Below are 22,991 nucleotides of genomic sequence, written 5' to 3'. Positions count from 1 at the left end.
TAAACAATAATAATGTGTTCATTTATAAATCCGCTGACAATTGTATCTGAAATTATTTTAAAGTAAATAAATAGATAGACCGAGAGCATTAGTAGAGTGGGGTAGAAAATAAGTGTCAGGCTTGTTGAGCCTAGGGAACAATGTGGTATTATTCACCTAAGAGCCTTGCATGTACATCGTCATGGCCAGGATGGATGAGTGTAACATTGAAAACAGTGATAATTACCCTACTTTTCTTTGTGCCTTTTTAAGCAACAGAGCAAAGAGTATAATGACAATCACTTTAAAAATTGAAACCTGTCCCTAGGATTTATTTCTTGCATTATTCCTATGACAATGACTATTTCTATTAGCCATGATAGATGATAGATAGAAAAATGAATGGATAGATGGACAGATAAATGGTGGATGGATAGGTAGGAAGACACATCAATACATAGAAACAATGATATATAAACAGATATAGTGAATAACTCATGCTATCAAAAAGTTACTAAGGAGTACTTTTGTATATTAGTTATGAAAGCAAATTGTGTTTTCCTGCTAAAACAGCCAAAAATTAGCTCAAACTAGCTCACAACCAAGATTAAATTTTTTTAAAAAGATCTTCATGAAACCAAAGAATCACAGATAAATATTGTAGATTTTAGGATAAGGTGAATTTCACCCTCATATTAGAGGAAGATAACCAAGTACTGGAAATGATCAAGAGAATAGGGCACTCTGTTTTGAGACAGTGGAATAAAGTTTAACAGAGCTTATTAAAAACAGATTTAAGAGTCATTTTGATTTGCATTTCCCTGATGACTAAGAATGCTGTGCGATTTCTTAGATGTCTTCTGGATATTTGACTCCCCAATGGAGGTCTTACCCACTCTGAGAGGTGGGTAAGAAGGTGAAATGGGGGAGGTAGTGGAGACAGGGTTGGGGGACAGGAGAAAGTGAGGGAGTGGGAACTGGGACTGGAATGTTAAAGAAAAATATTAATAAATATATAAATGAATAGATAATACATACATAAATAAATAAATAAGTGAATGAATGAATGAATGAATGAATGAATGAAAGCAGTCTTTAAAAGCTTTGTAGGAAAGATTTTGCAAATGCAACTTGATGTTTATTCATCTCCCTCAAATGAGGGATAGTGAATGTTGTACAATGATCAAGACATGTGAAGTGACCACCTGAGGCAAAATGTTGATACATTTTATAACATTGTGTTCTTATAATCAGTTTCCTTCTGACTACATTTTTAAAACTTACAAGTGACTGTTGAAAATATTAGCATTTTACATATTCTGTCTGAGACAATATAATGATTTGAAGGTTTTACAAAATGCTTCACTATTAAATGCCTTGTAATGTAGCTAAAGTATTATGTAACGCTTTTTTGTTGCTCGGAAATGATTGATTATATTAATAGTGAACCATGAAAAATGATGCTTAGCCATAATGGGACAGAAAATTTTAAATATTCCATTTTGACCATTAGACTTTTTCCAGATTTTCATTATTTAGTCCCAGTATTGTGATGAAAATGAATTTATCAAAGTTACAGAGACAAATGAGTGAGTAGAACAGGCAGAGCTATCTGCTGGTTCTTCAGAGGAAATCATCTCTTTGGCCTGTTACATCAGTGATGAAACTGTCTGGGCCTTATGAGCATCTCTTTCCCTTTAGTGATTTTAAAATATTAATGACACCATGATTTAACTTCAAAGGAAGTTTGGTAAGGTTCTTTGAATATACTTCCAATGTTGAAGGAAGAAATAAAACTAATCAAGTTATCTAAAAGATTAAGATATACATGCAAGTTCATAAAGGTATTAATGCTAATCTAAAAGTATAAGTGAAATATTATCATTCAGAGACTCAAAATATTGAAGGTTTACAGATAAAATATTGTAATATACAATCATCTACTAATACAATCGAAACAGATATTTGTTTCCATGTGAAATTTTTAGAGTATTATACTGTGTGATTCAGTTCAGTTCATGTGGTATAACTTAAATACAATAAGTTGAGTCCTTAAAGATTGCTTCTATGACTATAAAGAATGAATGGGAAGGTATTTATTTTTAAAGTTAGTACCTGTGATGTGGTTCACATGGTACAGGTGCTTGCCACAAAGGCAGATAACATAAATTCAATGCCCTGGAGCCAGATGATGAAAGGAGAACCAACCATTACAGTTGAATGACTTATGACTGCCATACATGCATAGCCATGGAAAGCAAAATGTCATGGCCTCTGAAAAACTAATCCTTTGTATATCAAAATATTAGTTATACATATATTTTATCTCTCTGATCTGGGGATATATGTTCTGATCATAAAGATAAAAGTATGTTTTTTCTACAGTATTTATGAACCAACATGAGAATATTTCCAAAGATCATATGTTAGAAGCTTGGTCTCCTGTATACTAATCTTGGGAGTTAGTGAATGCTTTAATAGGTGGGACCTCATGGAAATAGATAAGAGAGTATACTCCCCATTAAAGGGTTAGTGTAGGTTGTTATAAAAGACAAAGCCTGGCCTCTGAAACCATAGTTCTGTATATGACTTTACATCTGTGATGATACCTGCATATTTGCCTTATTTGAATGTAGTACAATGTAGTATAGTTAATGTATGGTGAAGACTTTACCCAACCAACATTGGGCGTCCAGAATTGTGAGCTATAGAAACATCTTTCTGCTTCTTTAATTTTTTTTTTGAGTCCAGACATCATTTTTTAAAGCAGGACACGATGACGAGTACAATACAAATTATGGTATGCTTTTTTAAATATAGTATTTTTAACAATTTTATTTCTTTTCAAAATTTTAACATAGTCACAGCTCTTCCCCTTAACTCCCTTTCCATTCTCCCATCCCATTCCCACCAAACTGCAAATTTAGATCATATCTATCTCCAACCCACATAACTCCGCCCAAACCATTTCTATGTCCCTTCCTCCTCCAAATGTGATGCCTTCTTATTATTTTTATTTGTTTCTTTTTCTTTCTTTTATTTTGTTTAAACCCAAGGTAATGATAAGTTTTAAGTGGAAACTTATCAAAATTCAGACTTACCAAGAAGAGAACATCAATTGAGAAATTGTTTAGAACAAATTGATATGTGGTACTATTTCCTTTGTTATTTGGTGTAAGCAGATTCACTACATTGGGAGTGGTACAATCCCCTGGAGTGGGGCTCATGATCTATACAGGAAAGCAGACAGCTGTTTGAAACATTATGGATTCATTTATTTCTCTCTACACTTAAGTATATAACTAGCACGTAATGTTTCTGCCTTGACTGCCACCAAACAATGGACTGTAACCAGAAACTGTTAAGTAAAACAAACCCTTCATTTCCTCTGTTGTCTGGGTATTTGTCACAGTAGCAGAAATGAAACAAGGACACCTATTTTGTCCAGATAGTACATCATGGATACAGTAGGTTTTGTTATCCAATGGAGCATATCCCAGGAGCCACACCCTTGAGAAAACACTGTTTTACAACAGACCTTGTTAACTTCTCACACACACACCATATGTAGGATAACAAGGTATCCCTCCAAAGATAATGGGTTTTGAAAAGACTGTTCAAGCAGGAGGGATAAATCCTGGTCTCACTGCCAGTGCCCCCAAGTCTGTTCCAGCCATACAGCTGTCACCCACATTCAAAGGGCCTTGTTTGATTCTATGATAGTTCCCTGTCATGCCAGAGTTCATGGGCTGCCATTAGCTCAGGTAAGTAGTTTCAGTGGGTATCCCTATCATGGTCTTGACCTCTTTGTATTCTCACTCCTCCCACTCTTTGAGAGCTCAGTCTAGTGTTCCACTGTGTATCTCTTCCATCAGTTGCTGGTTGACAGTTCTATGATAACATTTAAGATAGTCATTATTATGACTACATGGCAATGCCAGTTCAGGTATCCTCCCCACTATTGCCTGGTGTCATTACTGGGGTTACCCTTGTGGATTTCTGGGATGTTCTATAGTGCCACGTATCTTGCTAGCCACATAATAGTTCCCTCAGTGGAGATATCTCTTTTCTTGCTTTCCATCTCAGTATTTCCCCCATATAGACCATCCTGTTCTCTAAAGTTCTCCACCCACTCCTCTTTTCCCCTCCTCCTCCCTTTCTGCCATCTCTTCTTTTCTTACCCCCACGCTCCCAATTTTCTGAGGAAATTTTGTATATTTCCCTTTCCCTGAAGGATCTATCTGTCTGTCTATCTATCTATCTATCTATCTATCTATCTATCTATCTATCTATCTATCTATCTATGTGTGTGTATGTGTGTGTCTTAGGCTTCTCCTTGTTACTTAGCTTCTCCGGGGTTGTAGACTACAGGCTCATTATCTTTTCTTTACAGCTAGTATCTACTTATGAGTGAGTACATACCATGCTCATCTTTCTGAACTTGGGTTACCTCACTCAGGACGGTTCTTTCTAGTTCCATCCATTTGCTTGAATATTTCAAGTTGTTCTTTACTGATTTACATTGTGTAAATGTACCACATTTTCTTTATCCATTCTTCAGTTGAGGGACATATAGGTTGTTTCTAGATTCTGGCTATTACAAACAATGCTGCTATGAACATAGTTGAACAAATGTCTTGTAGTATAATTGAGCTTCCTAGACAACAAAAGGAGATCCAGGGCGTACAAATTGGAAAGGAAGAAATCAAACTTTCTCTATTCTCAAATGATATGATAGTATACATAAATGACCACACAAATTCTACTAGAAAACTCCTAAACCTGATAAATACCTTCAAATGTGTCAGTATACAAGATAAACACAAAGAGTCAATAGCTCTCCTATATACTAATGATAAAGAAACTGAAAAAAAAAATCAGAGAAACATCACCATTCAAAATAGCCACAAATAACATAAAATATCTTGGGGTAACACTAGCAAAATAAGTGAAAGACCTGTATGAAAAGAACTTTAATCTTTGAAGGAAGAAACTATAGAAGGAAGGTATCAGAAATTTGAAAGATCTCCTATACTCTTTGATAAGTAGGATCAACATAGTAAAAATGACAATCCTACTAAAACCAATCAATTGATTTCATTCAAAATCTCAACACAATTCTTCATAGATCTTGAAGAAAAAATACTCAATTTCATACGGAAAAACAAAAAATCCATTATAGACAAAACAATTTTGTACAATAAAAGAACTTCCAGAGACATCATCATTTCTGACCTCCATCTATATTACTAAAAACAGCTTGGTATTGGCATAGATTAACTCATGTTTTGAATATCTTGGTATGTTATACCCCTACATAGGCCAGTGGTAGAATCCATTCATTTGACTAGAGAAACATGTATTCATTATTTATCCACAGTAGTGTCTTATCCCAGGATACTGTAATAGAAGTCCAGAAAGCAAGTGACTATGCAGTATCCAGGCTAAATGGGACAGTTATATCAGATCTGACGTGGTGCCAAGGGTCAGAAAATAGCATGGAAGAGGGAATAGAATGATTGTAAGAGCCAGAGTGTTTTGTTCTACTGTTCGGTTACTGTGAAGGAACACCATGACCAAGGCAACTCATAGAGAAAGCATTTAATTGACAACTTTCTAACAGTCAGAAAGTCAGTGCCACAAGAAAGGCTGAGAAAGACTGCTCTGAAATATTATCTCTGTATGGGATCAGAGCTCTGAAGCCAGAGAAACAGTAAAAGGAAAAAAGAATGAAACACAGCCTCCCCTATGGTTTGAGTGGTAGACATATACAAAATAACAGAAAGGTGGTATTTTGACAAAAATGATCCATAGTTGTATAATTATGAATTACATTAATATTTACATATATACAATTTTATTGTTCCTTAAAATAACATATTCACCATTTTAAATCATTCCAAATCTCCATTCTGGCCCTGTTTCATCTAAATTTTAACCCCCTGATGCCTTTTTTGCACTTCATTTGTACATGATATGACACAGAAAATCACACAGTAGTGGTCACCTGCACAAGGCTAGAACAAGATTGGACCCATGAATTTTCATCAAGAAATGAGGAAGGGTTCAAGATACTTTATTTTTAAAATGCAGACTGCAAACATGTGTCTAGAATTACTAATTAGATACGTTCCTTTTAACTTTCAAAAGTAAAAAAGTTCTATTATTTTAGCAACTAAGTACAAGAGGGAACATACCAATCAATGAGTCCTTTCTCAACACTGTTTATCAAAACTAGATAGGAGACTTTTAAAAATTGTGCTGGTCCATTTATCAGAGATAAGACATGAATATCAAATTGGAAAAGAGAACCAAATGCCATGGTTTTTTGCACTGGAAATCAAAGCACATTTCAGAATTGAGAGAAAAGAATAACATCTGAAATCTTTTCCATGAAAGCTGTAAGAATATCATCATTGGATGGCAAAATCCTGAAAATTTTTAGAAAACAGCGAAGGGTTTTTAGCAATCAGAGAAGTTTTCATTTGAAGAAAATAAATCTGTCATCATACACATTGCATTTGGACACACAGCCCAGAACTGTTATCAGTGTCCTGAGGTGTTCCCTTTATCCTTTAGAGTTCTCCACTTAGGTAAAGCCAGATCCATGATATCACTCCAGAAAACAATTCCAGAACAAGTCAGTATCAATAAGAGTTGGAGATATTTAGAAGAAATTTTAATATAAGCACCAATATTAAGAGAAATATAAATGCCTTGGGAGAAAGTGGCATATTCTCATTAATAGAGTAGACATGTATTTCTCAAAGGAGAGTAACACTTCATTGTGTTTAATATAGGCACATTTTCATGAATGGGTGTTTTCTGACATCATCATTAAATGCTTGCTATGGAACTCAAAAAGAATCCTAGGGTGGCCCCTCGGATATACTCAAAAGGCATATAACTAATAAGGAGACACTCTTGATTCCAAAATTCAGGAAGTTGAGATAAGTGCATTGTCAATGAAGTTAATAGTCACAGTTATGAAATTTTGGGAAAATGTCACAAATAGGAGCTAGGCCAACATTAGGTTCAATCAACCTGTAAGTTGACTCTATTGTCATTTGAATGTTGTTGCCAAAAACAATGACTCTATATTTAAAAAAATCACAGAAACTTGCTTAAATGGGCTGCATTTTCTGATTATTAGCAGGCAACAGGCTTCTTTTCAACTGCAGCATGGGACTTTGTTTTCCTTGCTTGTTCAGTTCCCAGACTTGCTTTTCTGCATTTTTTTCTGTATTATAGTGGCAACTTGGTGGTTGCTTAAACTTGCTTCTTCCTTGATGCATGTCTTCAGTTCCATTTCACCCTCAGAAAGGAGCATATGTTCAGAGATGGTAACTACAGACAAGAGTAGCTGAACAACTATTGAAGATAAGAAGGAAAGTCCCAGTTACAGAGTATTGTCCTTGTAGAAACATCAGCCAACCCTCTCTTAAAACTCCATTTTCAGCGTTTGTCTTTACTTGACCTAATCTACAGTGGCTGCATGGGGAACTGCCATATACTCAGGGAAATCTCATTTTAAATTCTTATCATTTGGAGGTAGACATATAAGATAAAATAAAGGGAAAATCAAAATATAGGTGTAGGAAACTTTGAGAGTGTTTTATTCAGATAAGAATGTCTAAAGCTCTATTAAAGTTCCTATTTATTTCACAGACTTGAGTGCTTAGTCAAAAGACACTTGAGAAACCGTCATCCTTTATCTTTGTTTGTCCTTAAAGTGCAGGCAAGCATGAAGGGAAGACTAAGAAAGAGACTTCCAGAAAATTGAAGAAATTCCTACTGTACAATAAATGTGGAATGATTTATTGATTCAAGGCCTTTCAGGAATCTTCTGGGCAGATTTAGCTGGCTAGGAGCTAAGTGCCTACACAGGAATAACAAAAGAGACCTGAAAAAAATAGTGTAGCTAAGACTGTAAACAGGGTACAAAGTTAGAAAAATGACAAAATAAATGTCTGGAGAGAAGTCAAGATTGAAAGAAAATATTGCAACAGGCAGAAATAAGATTTTAAAGAATTACAAAAATGAGATGAAGCGGGGCGGTGGTGGCACACGCCTTTAATCCCAGCACTCGGGAGGCAGAGGCAGGCGGATCTCTGTGAGTTCAAGGCCAGCCTGGTCTAGAAGAGCTAGTTCCAGGACAGGAACCAAAAAGCTACAGAGAAACCCTGTCTCGAAAAAAAAATGAGATGAATATGAAAAGCATTACAATTCCTACTCTGGATTATGCTTATCTTCAGTTTGTTTTCTCACTATTTGGGTGACCACAACTCTCTGGAATCTACATAAGAGAATATAATCAAAACTTAGAGGCTCCTGGTCATCTTCTGGTTAGGCCAATGATATTAACCCACACACTTAATTAGGCCTCCCTGTCCTGGAAAAAGCTCTAACCTATCATCTCAACTGCTTTCCACCACTAAGGCACATTCTTCTTATGTGGGAACATTCCCTTATTTCTTTCAGGCTCACACCCTTACTTCTATAACTTAAAATGCATTTATTTTTATTACTTATGAATGCCTGGCCTTAGCTAGGCTTGTTTCTTGTCAGCTTTGCTTATCTTAAATTATCCCAACTACCTTTTATCTCTAGGCTTAATTTTTTTTCTATTCCTGTAAACCTTTTTTTCCTTCTTACTGGTCTGGCTGGGTGGCTAGTCCCTGAGGTCCCTTTCTCCTTGTTTTCTTGTTGCTCTTCTTCCTTGTTTCTCCTTCTACTAACAGTCTCTGCCTGCCAGCCCTGCCTAGCCTTGCTCCTGCCTCGCTATTGGCCATTCATCTCTGTTTAAGAACTATCAGGTGTTTTAGATAGGCACAGTAACACAGTTTCACAGAGTTAAACAAATACAGTGTAAACAAAAGTTGTATATCTGAAAATAATATTCCACAACATTCCCCATTTTCTCTTTTTAAACAAAAATAAAAAAAATTAACTTTAGCATAGTAAGACTGTATACAATAAGAATGATTATAAAGTAAAGATTACAATTATAGTGTGATGAATTCCAGTTCATTTGTGTCTGCCAAATTAAGAGAAAATACCACATTATCTATTTTATCTTATTGAATCTATAGTTTTATACTAATTTACTCTCTATAATAACTATGAAAAACTAAAACAGTAGCTATCTAGTCTTCACACCATAAAAGACATCATAAGGATACAACATTATTTCAGTAAACAAAATGTGCTTTGCAAATGACTTCTAAAAACTCTACAAATGACAAAGACAGCTGACTGCCTGAACAGTCATGCATGGTGCCTTTGCAACACTGGGGCAACCATCTTCAGCCTATAGGCCCATAGCATCTGGCAGAATTTTCAATGGAAGAAGAAATTTGAGAGTTTTTCCTACCTATATTGACAGTTTGTCAATAATTTTTCTTTGTGTCTTGCAGAATGGCTGGAAGTTTCTTCTGTGAAGTAAGACCATCCTACCTTTTTAAATCTGGCAAAATTCACTGGTCCTGTTTTTGTGTGTCCTGCATGGACTGTTTGAGAGTATGCTGTGTACAAATCTATTCTTTTTTTTCCTTTTTTTTGTTTTATTTATTTATTTATTAAAGATTTCTGTCTCTTCCCCACCACTGCCTCCCATTTCCCTCCCCCTCCCCCAATCAAGTCCCCCTCCCTTGTCAGCCCAAAGAGCAATCAGGGTTCCCTGACCTGTGGGAAGTCCAAGGACCACTCACCTCCATCCAGGTCTAGTAAGGCGAGCATCCAAACTGCCTAGGCTCCCACAAAGCCAGTACGTGCTGTAGGATCAAAAACCCATTTGCAATTGTTCTTCAGTTCTCAGTCGTCCTCATTGCCGCTATGTTCAGCGAGTCCAGTTTTATCCCAGGCTTTTTCTGACCTAGGCCAGTTGGCCTTGGTGAGTTCCCTATAGAACATCCCCATTGTCTCAGTGTGTGGGTGCACCCCTCGCGGTCCTATGTTCCTTCCTCCTGCTCTCTCTCCTTCTGCTCCTGATTTGGGCCTTGAGATTTCTGTCCAGTGCTCCAATGTGGGTCTACGTCTCTGTCTCCTTTCATCACCTGATAAAGGTTAATATTCAGGAGGATGCCTATATGTTTTTCTTTGGGTTCTCCTTTTTATTTAGCTTCTCTAGGATCACTACTTATAAGCTCAATGTCCTTTATTTATGGCTAGAAACCAAATATGAGTGAGTACATCCCAGGTTCCTCTTTTTGGGTCTGATCTCCAAAATATATATAGAACTCAAGAAACTAGGCCGTAAAAGGCTAATCAACCCAATTATAAAATGGGGCACTGAGCTGAACAGAGAATTCTCAACAGAAGAAGTTCAAATGGCCAAAAGACACTTAAGGTCATGCTTAACTTCCTTAGCGATCAGGGAAATGCAAATCAAGACAACTTTAAGATACCATTTTACACCTGTCAGGATGGCTAAAATAAAAAACACCAATGATAGCCTTTGCTGGAGAGGTTGTGGAGAAAAGGGTACACTCATCCATTGCTGGTGGGAATACAAATCCATTCTTTTTTTTTTTTTTGACTTTTGAATTTTTTTTTATAAATTTATTTATTTATTAAAGATTTCTGTCTCTTCCCCGCCACCGCCTCCCATTTCTCTCCCCCTCCCCCAATTAAGTCTCCCCCCAGCCCAAAAAGCAATCAGGGTTCCCTGTCCTGTGGGAGGTCCAAGGAACCCCCACCTCCATCCAGGTCTAGTAAGTTGAGCATCCAAACTGCCTAGGCTCCCACAAAGCCAGTGCATGCAGTAGGATCAGAAACCCATTGCCATTGTTCTTGAGTTCTCATTAGTCCTCATTGTCCGCTATGTTCAGAGAGTCCGGTTTTATCCCCGGCTTTTCCAGACCCAGGCCAGCTGGCCTTGGTGAGTTCCCAGTAGTTGTCTCAATGGGGATGTTCTACAAATCCATTCGTAAATCACTTACCTAGTGTCTATGAAGTTCCTTATTCCGGTTCAAGAGACAGTATCCAAAGCCACCGGTTCGACAAAATGTTTGTGACGTTGAGTTTCTGGCATTCCAACTTCTGAATTAAGTCCACTCGATATAGAAAGGTCTACATTCAAGAACCCAAATAACTCCTGAATAATCTCACCTTACAAACCGTAAGAAAAGCCAAACTATTGAAAGACGGGAGTTTATTAAGTGTTAAGAAAAAAAAAAACTTACCCCATGGAGGAAGCTTCACTATAATTTACTGCTGATTTCCAATCATAAATCTAAGGCTCCAAATTCATGGACAAAGCATTATTAACAGTTGTTGGCAGGAAGGATTCTTACTGTAAAGAGCTCTGTACAAAACAAAATCTTCTCTACAGTAATGAGAGATAAACTCAGACTTTCTCAGAAAATAACAACAACGGAAACCTGGCAGAATTCAAACTGGACCTCAATCCCTACAGTAAACAACGCAGACACCTCGTGACTAATGAAAGTGTACTAGTGAATAGCCTGAATCCATGCCAAGCATTGAAGAGCTATACAGAATTTACATTCGTCGTAAATGTTAAGTAAAACTGCACAATTTATTTATAACTCCTTTCTATTGATATGCAATTTTAGGATAAATAAATGTAAAAATAAGTATACCACTGTGATAAAACTAGTACAAAGTCACAGAGATAAAATTAAGGTGTTCTAAATGACTTTTATTGTTATTAAGTCAATATACAATGAAATATATCATTTTATAAGTCCCATTATTTTTCAGTAACAACCACTAAGAAAGTGACTCAAAACATATCAAAGGAAATGCCTAGGGATTAAAATGACTACAGATTATGTATTCAACATTTGAGTATAATGGAACAATTATGAAACAAAGTGACATAAAGCCTACAGAAAACAAAGAATAACTTGGCAGACCTCACAATGTCTGTATTGAATGCCAAAGTATTAAAATAGTCACTAAAAATGCTCAAACTCCTGAAGCTTCGGAATGACTGTGCTATAAGCCATCTAAAGGAAAGTTTTAAAGCGCATTTTTTCTTTCTAGCTGATTTATGTATATATACAACTTTACAGTGCAGCAAGGAAGAAGCAGGAGGTACCACGATGCATCAACTGGACTACACAAATTCCAACTGTTCTTCTGGAGGAAGGCCAACCCTAAGTCAACTCCTGCTGGGAGTGTTAGCCTCACAGTGTTTCTGATCCACTTCTCTACTAGAATTCCCTGGATGAGAGATCTTATGTATCCTGGTAGCTAAGATACATGTGGAACTAATGAAATAATTGTATACTATATGGAGAGTGTTATCACTCCAGGGCTTCCATATATGTAAAAACGTAAGCACATTTTTTCAATGAGTAATTTCAACTGATTAAAATCTTGCACCCCATTCCTCAATTCCCCCCTTGTCATCTGGAGAGATTTTTTTGTTTAATTTGCAGAAACCAAAAGAATGTAGAAGTTTTTGACTTTAAGAAAATGTTTAACAGGACTTTCAATTTTAATGTATGTGCCTCAGCATCTTAGATTGTTACATCATGACAGTTCTTCAGTGACATAGGAGGGCATTTATAACCTATCAGATGCATGAGATATCAGAAGTAAAGGATCCCATGCTTATGATTTGATTGTTTATAATTCCATAAAGCTTTTGCTTAGTTTTAAAATTCTATAGTGATTATTATAACAATTATTGACATAAGATATGTGGATGGAACTAAGCCTTTGTGTGTACCAAGTAAAGTCCAATAATCTCTTGATATTTTCGAGTTCCAGCATGAAACAGATAGATTCACATGATGGTCAAAGTCAAAAAAAATTAGAGGTATTTCTCTTACCTAATAGAATAGGCATGTTTCTTCTTTTCTCTTTTGCTATTTTCTTTATTCTAAATGGGCCATGCCTGTACTTTCACAGAAAACTTAGGGTGACATACTTCCTATTTCCTTATGTATACTGCTAGTTGGGACCAGTTTTACTCTTTGTCAACTCACATTATGAAAAAGAAAACAAGTTATATTAAATATAGCAGCATGTTTCTAGCTTCTCTTTGTTAATTGGATTTTATTACCAGGAATCTATTTATTAGAAGAAAAGAAATACTTCACTCAGATTTTTTTTCTAGTTCCATCCATTTCATGCAAATTTCAAGATGTCATTGTTTTTCTTCTGCTGAATAGTACTCCATTGTGTTAATGTACCACATTTTCTTTATCCATTCGTTGATTGACAGGCATTTAGATTGTTTCCAGGTTCTAGCTACTACAAATAATGCTGCTATGAACATAGTTAAACAAATGACCTTGTAGTATGATTGAGCATCCTTTGGTATATGCCCAAGAGTGGTATTGTTGAGTACTGAGATAGGTTGATTTCCAATTTCTGAGATATCACCATACTGATTTTCAGAATGGTTGTACAAGGTTGCATTTTCATCAGCAGTGGATGAGTGTTCCTCTTACTTCACATTCTCTCCAGCATAAACTATCATTGGTGTTTTTAATCTTAGCCATTCTGAGTGGTGTAAGATGCAGACTCAGGTTTATTTTGATTTGCATTTCCCTGATGGTTTAGGATGTGGAACATTTCCTTAAGTGTCTTTAGGTCACTTGAGATTTTTTCTATTGTGAATTCTCTGTTTAGATCTGTATCTCATTTTTAATTGGGTTACTTGAAATTTTGCTGTCTAATTTTTTGAGTTATTTGTATATTTTGGAGATCAGTCCTCGGTCTGATGTGGGGTTGGTGACAACCTTCTCCCATTTAGTATGCTACCGTTTTGTCTTGCTGATGGTGTCCTTTGCTTTACAGAAGCTTCTCAGTTTCAGGAAGTCTCATTTATTTATTGTTTCTCTCTGTCTGTGCTACTGGTGTTGTATTTACGAAGTAGTCTCCTATGACTATACATTCAAGGCTACTTTCTACTTTCTCTTCTATCATACTCAGTGTGGTCAGATTTATATTGAGGTCTTTACTCCATTTGGACTTGAGTTTTGTGCTTGGGGATAGATATGGATCTATTTGCATTCTTCTGCATGTTGACATCCAGTTATACTAGCACCATTTGTTGAAAATGCTTTCTTTTTCCATTGTATAATTTTAGGTTCTTTGTCAAAAATTGGGTTTTAATAAGTATGTGGATTAATATATGGCCTTTGACTCAATTCTATTGTACAACCTGTCTGTTTTTATGCTGTTATCATGACTGTAGCTCTGTAATAGAACTTGATATCAGAAGTTCTTTTATTGTACAGGATTGTTTTGACTATCCTGAACTTTTTGTTTTTCCAAAAGAAGTTGGATATTTTTTATTCTAGGTCTGTGAAGAATAGTGTTGGAATTTAGATGGTGATTGCATTGACTCTATAGATTGCTTTTGGTGATTGCCATTCTTTTTATGTTGATCCTACTTATCCATGAGCATGAGAGATCTTTCCATTTTCTGGTATCTTCAATTTTTTTTCTTCAAAGATGTAAAGTTCTTTCACTTATTTTCTTAGTGTTACCAAGAGATATTTTATGTTATTTGTGGTTTTATGAAGGGTGATGCTTCCCTGATTTCTTTCTCAGCTTCTTTATCATTTGTGTATAGGAAAACTACTGATTTTTTTAGTTGATCTTGTATCCTGCCAAATAACAGAAAATATCAGTGGGAGGACCTTGATCTTTCCTAGGTGCAATGTGCCATGCCCTCATTGGTGAGTGGATGGGGTTGGGAAGAGTACGGTGAAAGAAATGGGAGGAGGAGAGGAAATGGGAACTGGAATTGGTAAGCAAAATTAAAAAAAAAATAAGATAGTTTGTTTTCTTTTTAAAAACAAAGAAAAGAAATAATAAAAGGCGGTATACTCTATATTACATGCCAAATTTACATGCTCTTGTTAGCCAAAACATCATTTTGCATGTTTACGTTGAAGTGAGATAAGAATCACGCTTAAAGGCAAAGAAAAAATAGGTGAAAGTATACAAATTCAGATAGTCTCCCAGGTGCAAAATAACATGTACTTCCTTCAGTGATTGCATATTGATGGTGGGTCTTCTACTTTGGAAAAAAAAAAACAGTTCTATGTCCAGGGATACACCAAGGTTTATAATCTGTGATATTTGTTTTTTTCTTTATTCTTTTCTCATATATTTTATCCTGACTGTTATTGCCCCTACCACCACTCCTCTCAGCAACACACACACACACACACACACACACACACACACACACACACACACACACACACCTGCACTCTCTCAAATCCACTCCCATTCAATTACATTTTAGAAAAAAAAAAAAACAGGCCTCCCAGAGATATCAACTGAACACAACATAACAAGATACAACATGACTTTGGCACAAACCATTCTATCAAGATTGCTCAAAATGAGTCAGAGGTATCTTTACTCTGAAAAACACCCAGCTTATAGTCATAATTAACCTATGCAGAGGACCTAGCTCAGACCCATACAGGCTCCCTGATTATACCAGTTCAGACTCTGTAAGACCTTTTGAGGCATGCTTAGTGTTCTTATTGTGTGCTTGACCCTTCTACCTCCTAAAATCCTTCTTCCTCCTCTTCCATAGGATTCCCTGAGCACCACCTAATTTGGGTTGTGGGTCTCTGCATCTGTTCCTATCACATGCTTGATGAAACATCTTTGATGATGATTACACCAATGTCAGGTCTACGGATATAGCAGAATAATATGAGGAATTATTTCATTGAAATTTTTTTTTCACTTTTGGCCAGTCATGTTTGGTTCTATCCTATGTCTCTGGGCTATCCAGTCTCTGGTTCCAGGCCATTCAGGCAATTGTCAGATATGGGTTCTTTCTCATGGCATGGGCCTCAAGTTGGACCAGTCATTGGTTTGCCTATCCCACATGTTTTATGCCAAAGTTATCCAATCACATCTTAAAGGTATGACAAATTTTAAGCCAAAAGTTTTGTGACTGGGTTGATGTTCCAGTCCCAACACTGGAAGGCATGCCTGGTTACAAGAGATGATTGATTCAGGTTCTGTATTCTCCATTACTAGGAATGTTTACTATTGAACCCCCCTCCCCGTAGGAAGTGATGAGTCTTTGAAAGGAGAAGGAGTAAGGAAGAAATGGTTATCTATAGTATAATCTCAAAATTGATTAAAAAATACAGAAAAAGACCTACACACTACTTAAAAACATGCACAAGCCATGAATCTCAGCACTGAGTCCACAAAGGCAGGCAGGACTATGTGAGTTCATATCCAGACTCGTTTATCTATTTCCAGGCCATTTCCAGGGCTACAAAGTGAAATCTTGTCTTAAAAACAAAGTAAAACAACCACAGCAACAGCAAATAAAAAGAAAGAAAGAAAAAGTATTGCATTTATGTTAACCTAAGGTTATTCTAAATTCCCTTCTGTGATTATGAATTTTGTGAATCTAACAGAATAATTTCCAGTAAGCAATGTAAGTTTTCTTTGACAAGTGAGAAATCACTTCATAAATTTTGAGTACATATTCAATCCAACATCTTAAATTGCCTGACAAAATTGTCAAACACTCCCAACTATTCCACGTGAATGATAATTATAAGTTTGTATGTTCTAAGTTCTTACACATAATGAATAAACAAAGGCTATATGCAGTATAGGTAAGCCATTCCTATAAAACAAAAATATACAGCTTACAAAATACAAACAATAGCAAATTATTCTTAAATAGAAGCATTTTATAATTCACTTTGTTATCAATTGTTACATTTATTTTCAAAGTAAACACTAGTCAAGTTTTTGATATGTATGGTATTTCTTCTTATTTTTCTACTCTAGGTCGAAGAAGACTCCAAGGTAAAGCATCTTTTAGACACAGCAGGGCTGATATACATATTAACTCTCAGAGAATGTGACAGAATGCACAAGACCTGAATAGCGTCAAACCAGACAAAATCTTAGCACTATGAATTGAGAAGAGTCCCACCCATACACCACTAACTTTTTAATTTATTCCTACTAAGAAAGAGAAAAGTATTTTATTGCAGTGGAATATCCCTGGATATATCAACCATACTCAAGGACACTCATGCAAAGAAGTAGTTGACCACACAATGTAGACTCTGTTTTTGCTGTTGATTTTTTTTTTTTTTGGTAATTTTATGTCTTACACCAGCTGTTTTTGCTGTCATTTGATAAGATTCGGGTTTTAAGATTATTTTTTTGTGGTTTTGGAGCATATGAAAGAGACACAGAGACAGAGAGACAGAACGGGACAGAGAAGAAACCTGAAGTTGGATGGGCAGGGAGGTTGGTAGATTTGACCTTAGTTAGGTGAGGGGAAACAACATCACAAATAAAAAAAAACACTACATGAAAATGATTTAATTACAAAAAAATAATTAAGTAAAAGGCAAATTAAACTTACTTGCTAAGAACATTTTTATGTTTGAGACAGTATTACTGTGTAATTAACACCAGACTATACTATGAAGTGAACATTTTCCTCCATCTCATTATAATTCCCTTGCTTCAGTCCCCCAAATACTACGATGAAAAGCCATGAACTATTCTGGATAGCTATTTGTAAGTTATAATAGAGCACATTTTACATGGTTTTGAAATGTTTACTGAGCCACATAAAAGTCTCAACATTGAATTTTCTAAGTGTTGCTAATATTCTACTGACAGAAACTAGGTATTAATAAAATTGCACTAAAGAAAAACTGGTGAATCACAGAGAATAGATTTGTCACCCAGCAATATTCCATTTTGACAATAAATTGCATATGATTGTATGTGTATGTGTGTGTGCACGCATGTGCGTGCGTGCCTTATCCAGGAGGAACATCTGAGTGTGAGCTAGTGACAAAGTATCAAGTTATTTTGAATTAATGTTATATGTTAAACTTTAAAAATTGATCAAATGAATAAAAACTTCTTTGTACCAGCTAATGAATTATTTGTTAATAACATATATGGTATCAAAATACACTCAGAATAATGTATAAAAAATCTATGAAATAAGATATAATAGTATAGGAATTATGTTATATTACTAAATATACTGGCATGTGTCTCATTTTTTTTCAACTTGGAGCCACAAGATACAGAATAGTTGGGTGTTATATACCTGACTCTGTTACAAAGGTAAAAAAAAATGGTAAATAATAAATTGAGTATATTTAACAATAAATATTTATTGTTTTCTCGTTGTTTCTACACAGAAAAATTCATTCCCTCAAGTAATCCCCTTGATTTTTGTATCTGTGTCTGGAAAGTAACCAAATGAGAACTATTATAGAAGAAAAAAGGGGAACTCTAGGTTTTCTGCGCAGACTTGAGGGAATGGAAGCAGGTTTTGGCCAACATGTGCCGTCAATAGGACCGTGGAAGAAAATATGCAGTATTAATTACCCATATTGCCAGGGAACCAAAACATTCATATTTAAATGCAAACATATTTTTAGAAGGAAAATATTTAAATAGACGCAAAATACTCTTATGCAGGTCTTTTGCAAATGGCCAATACCACTATGATTTCATATGTTCAGTGACCTTGTTGTGTTCAGCAAATAATATTTCCCTCCAGATGTACACTGCTTTTGGCTCTATAATTTTTCTGGAAATTCTTCTCTACTGATCATTTTAAATTAACCCTTTATATTTTGTATAGTTTAGCATATCCGAAGTACACTTGACGGGCAAGGAAAAATTTGCCAAGAGAATTTTCTGCCCTTCCAAATGTCAGTGGCTCTATTATCATAGACCTGTTTAACAGTGAATTGTGTCGCTCTTGTTGCCATGGATACCAATAACTACACCCCAGACAGCATCATAGTATGTCTTAAGGAAAAAACAAAACAAAACAAAACAGCACACAAATATTTGGGGTCAGGTACTGGAGATGCCTGTTCATATTGTGTCCAGAGATCACAGAGGAAAGGATGGTGCTATGCACATTGAGTTTAAATTTTTCTTCCTCAGTCGAAACTCTTTGTAAACATCTTTAAAGACATACCCAGGAATGTGTTTCTATAGCAATTCTAAAATCAAGTCAAACCTATAATAGATATAAATACTAAAATTTCTGTCAGAGTTTCAATATCCACTTATTTTACTTGGTCCCAAGTAGGCAATTATTCTGCTGCATAGAGATCTTCTTTAAATTATGTCAGCGCCTTCCCCTTGCATGTGCTTGTACTGCTTGTGAAGCTCTACACAAAAGAGCAAAATGATATTATTTACTTCGACGAGGATACACAATTTTTAAACTTCAAAAATAGCATAAATTCACTGGGACAGAGCAGATAGTTCATTCTTAGAATAATGGGAATGATCATATCATTTATCATATATATGCTTTTCTAGATGTGTTATATTTGGAGTGTTAATTAGCTTACTATACAACCACTAACTTACGAGTTAGCTCCTTTATAATTCTGAGATTGGTCAAAACTAAAGAGTATAACAAGATATAATCTTTAAAATGTAGTGGGTACCTCTGTTTTCTTTCATCATAAAATCAAAATTTCTAAAATGTTTAATTAAAGTTTCAAATATTTGCCATCTATAAAAATTCAAAATGAAGATGAGGAGGTGTTGGAACACACCTTTAATCCCAGCACTTGGGAATCAGAGGCAGGAAAATATCTGTGAGTTAAAGGACAGCCTGATCCAGGAGAGCTTGTTCTAAGACAGCTAGGGCTGTTACACAGAAAAACCCTGTCTCAAAAATCCCTCCAAAAAACAAACAAACAAAACAATTTCAAAATGAATTTAGTGACACATAGCCATTAAAAACATCTCAGTAGAAAATTGTCAGTGAACTTTTAAAAAAAGAAAGGGTAGAGAAAATATACAAATTGAAATGTCATGAAAATATTATACTAACATGAATGAGTACTGTAAAAGTTTTTCTATTGCATAAATGGAAATGAGCGGGTGCTATTTGCTTTATTAACATCAGAAATTATATTAAGACAATAATGGATAAATGCAAGTACATTGTGAAGAAAACAGTAGTTGATGCCAGGTGCACAAAGTTTCTTACAGAAATTCTCAGAGCTCCACTGGGCAGTAATGTGGCATGGTTTACTAAAAGGAGTAGAAAAGATTCCCATGAGTGTTTATTGCTTTTCTTATGTAGAATGCTCAAAGCATTGTTTCTGATAGCTTCATTTTGAGACTAAAGATTTCGTTTCTTTCTCTCAAAAGCAGATTTTCCCATCTTTAGTGTCTTCAAACTTCTCTGTCCATCACTACTATTTTTAAACCAGTGTTACTTGATTTTACCCCAGGCTCTGGGCTATCTAGTCCCTAATTCTTGGTCTCTTAAGCAGTGATTGGTAAATGGTTCATCTGATGGATTGTGCCTATTCATTGGTTACTCCCACTGGGTTTGTGTCACCACTGCCTTAGCATAGTTTTCAGGCAGGAAAGCATTTTAGATCGAAGGAGTTGTGTTTATGTTTCTCTTTTGATAGCCTGAAGAGAAACTTCCTGAACCAAAGACGTTAGAATATACTATGAAGGTTCCATGAAGGTGCCAGACTTACCTTTATGTTTGATGATTAATGTGTGTGTTGTCTTCAGGAATGGGGTCTTGTTATCCATTTGGAGAGAACAATGTGGTGTCTTGCCAACAACATTGGTTGTTTGTGGATTCCCATGGGACCTCTATTCAACAACTCATTTGGATGACATCAAGTCTGAGTACAAGAAATTTTATTTGCTGACAAGAGATGGCCAGTTGGAACCTCATCTCCCCCAATATTTGGAGATATCATTATATAAATATAAAGGATAACCTTTATATATTATAAGAAGTTTCACCTGTACTAGGTTTCCATACAAAACCCTCAAATATGTGCAATTCTAGCTATCTCTCTCTACCATTCCTTTTTAAACTCCATCAAACCTCCAATCTGATCCTTCCAATTTGGTTTACTCACCCCCTGTCATCTCATAAAAATCTATTTGTTCCTCCAAGGGAGAGCAACTTGTTTCACCCCCACCCTCCAGTCCCCTACTCTGTGTCTAACAATCCACGGTTTTATGGTATGCATTTTATTATACATGGATATTAGTCATTAAGTAAACTATAGCCAGCTATTTTTCTTACTCACTCAGTAGCATCTGGTCATAAATAGCATGATAAATTGTTTTGGGCACTCCCAGTTCAATCATTAATCAAGAAGATATACCACAGGCTTGCCCATATGCCAATCTGATGGAAGTAATTCCACAACTAAGGCTCCCTCTTCACTGATGACTCAAGCTTATGTCAAATTGACAAAATTTAACCAGCACAACCTCCTGACAAAAATCTCCCTTGATGAATGCAGATAGACTCATCAAGGAAGCTGTTATCAGGACTAAGCTTTAAAGGATAACCCTGTGGTGATATGCTTAGGTTATTCTGTTTACAGATTGATGGATACTGATATCCACAAGAGAGTAGTATCAAGCCAACATTTTGAAGATTTTTTTCTCCAACCCTTCTACTTTAAAGTCTGTGTCATTTTTTTAAGACAATTGGCTGTATTAATTATGCAAATCACAAGCCCAACAACAGCCAATGAATTGTTCTCACATTGTAAGTTATACCAAGTTCTCTAAGAAATGCTGTAATTTTACTCTCAGAATACACCCTAAATGAATCACTATGTTACCTGAAATATTTGTTAACATTTTGGTTCAACCTACTACATGTCTTGAATATTTACTTTCTACTTATACAACTTTTCTTACTTTTAGTATGTTACTACCACACTGATAATATTAAAATGAAAGTTTGTTCATGTCATTCCTTGCTCAAAACCTTCCAGTTGCTGTCCATTTGATTCTGGTTAATTTACATTTTTTGTTTCCCTTTCTGACTTTTCTGCACACCTTGTCATCTTCTCATGCCCAATTACTGTGGTTTTCATGACATTCCTCATAATCTCTAAACTTTTCTTCTCCAAAGTAAAGCTGCAATGATTCTTTTCTCTGCTTTCAACATTGGTTCTGATTTTTTTAATCCTTGACCCGTGTCTCCTCAAAACTGACATTTTCTGATTTCCATCTTCAACTAACCACCCCTTTGAAAAATTTTGTTTTTATATATTTCCAACTTTGCTTGATTCCTTGTCCTGTCCTAATACCCAACCTATGCTATTGAGTTTAGTCCTAGCATGTCCTCTGGTAAGTACAGGAGTGCCATGTAAACAAGATTTAGTTTTCATCACTGTGATGTCTTGGAAACTAGCTGAGAGTCTACTATAGTTAAAATACCCAATAAAAAGGCTTGGTTTCAATGAGTTTTGAATAATTATTTGTTTGAAAGAATTATGAATAAGTAGGAACAAGTTGGCTGTTGGCCAATCTGATTCTGAATATGCTTTGTTTTTATTTCTTCTTGTGCTTCTTCTATCACAGTATTGTATTCCTAGTTTTTAGACTCAGTTTTACTGAAACTAAAAGCGCCATGTTTGTTCCTTTATAGAAAAGCAAATATTTTTGTTTTATTCTTAATATGAAAAAACATCATCATTAAACTATACTGTACTAAAAACAATTGATTTTTTTAATTTACTGGTAAATTAGTTTTCTTTATTTTATTGTAATTTCTTATATTTTACTTGCATTATTAATGACTAACTAGTCTATGTATTATACATATAAAATATTTATAAGCTATCCATTTATCACTGAAATAAAGGCTGCTTTATATTTTAAAAACTACACTGAAGTATAATAAATTTTAGCATATCATAGTCACTTTAAGGTCCATTACTCTTATATTTTAAATTCTAGCATTTAGGAAGTAGTTGTAGGTAAAATATTTCTTGCTAGTTCACTTCAGAGGCAAAGAACAAATTCCCAAAGAGATATGTATTGTCTCTTTCCAGGGGGAATTTTTTTTTCCATTTACACCTTTTTTTTTGTTCTTTTTTTTTATTGAGAAAAGGAAAAAAAAACAAGTTTCCGCCTCCTCCCAGCCTCCCATTTCCCTCCCCCTCCTCCCACCCTTCTTCCCTTCCTCTAAAGAAGTGATTGAGAAAGTCAAAACATCTATGAAATAGAACAAGCTAATGTTT

Source organism: Microtus pennsylvanicus, chromosome 7 (genome assembly GCF_037038515.1).
Source record: "Microtus pennsylvanicus isolate mMicPen1 chromosome 7, mMicPen1.hap1, whole genome shotgun sequence".
In the NCBI taxonomy this organism is placed as follows: Eukaryota; Metazoa; Chordata; class Mammalia; order Rodentia; family Cricetidae; genus Microtus; species Microtus pennsylvanicus.
Note: the sequence above shows the minus strand (reverse complement) of the source record.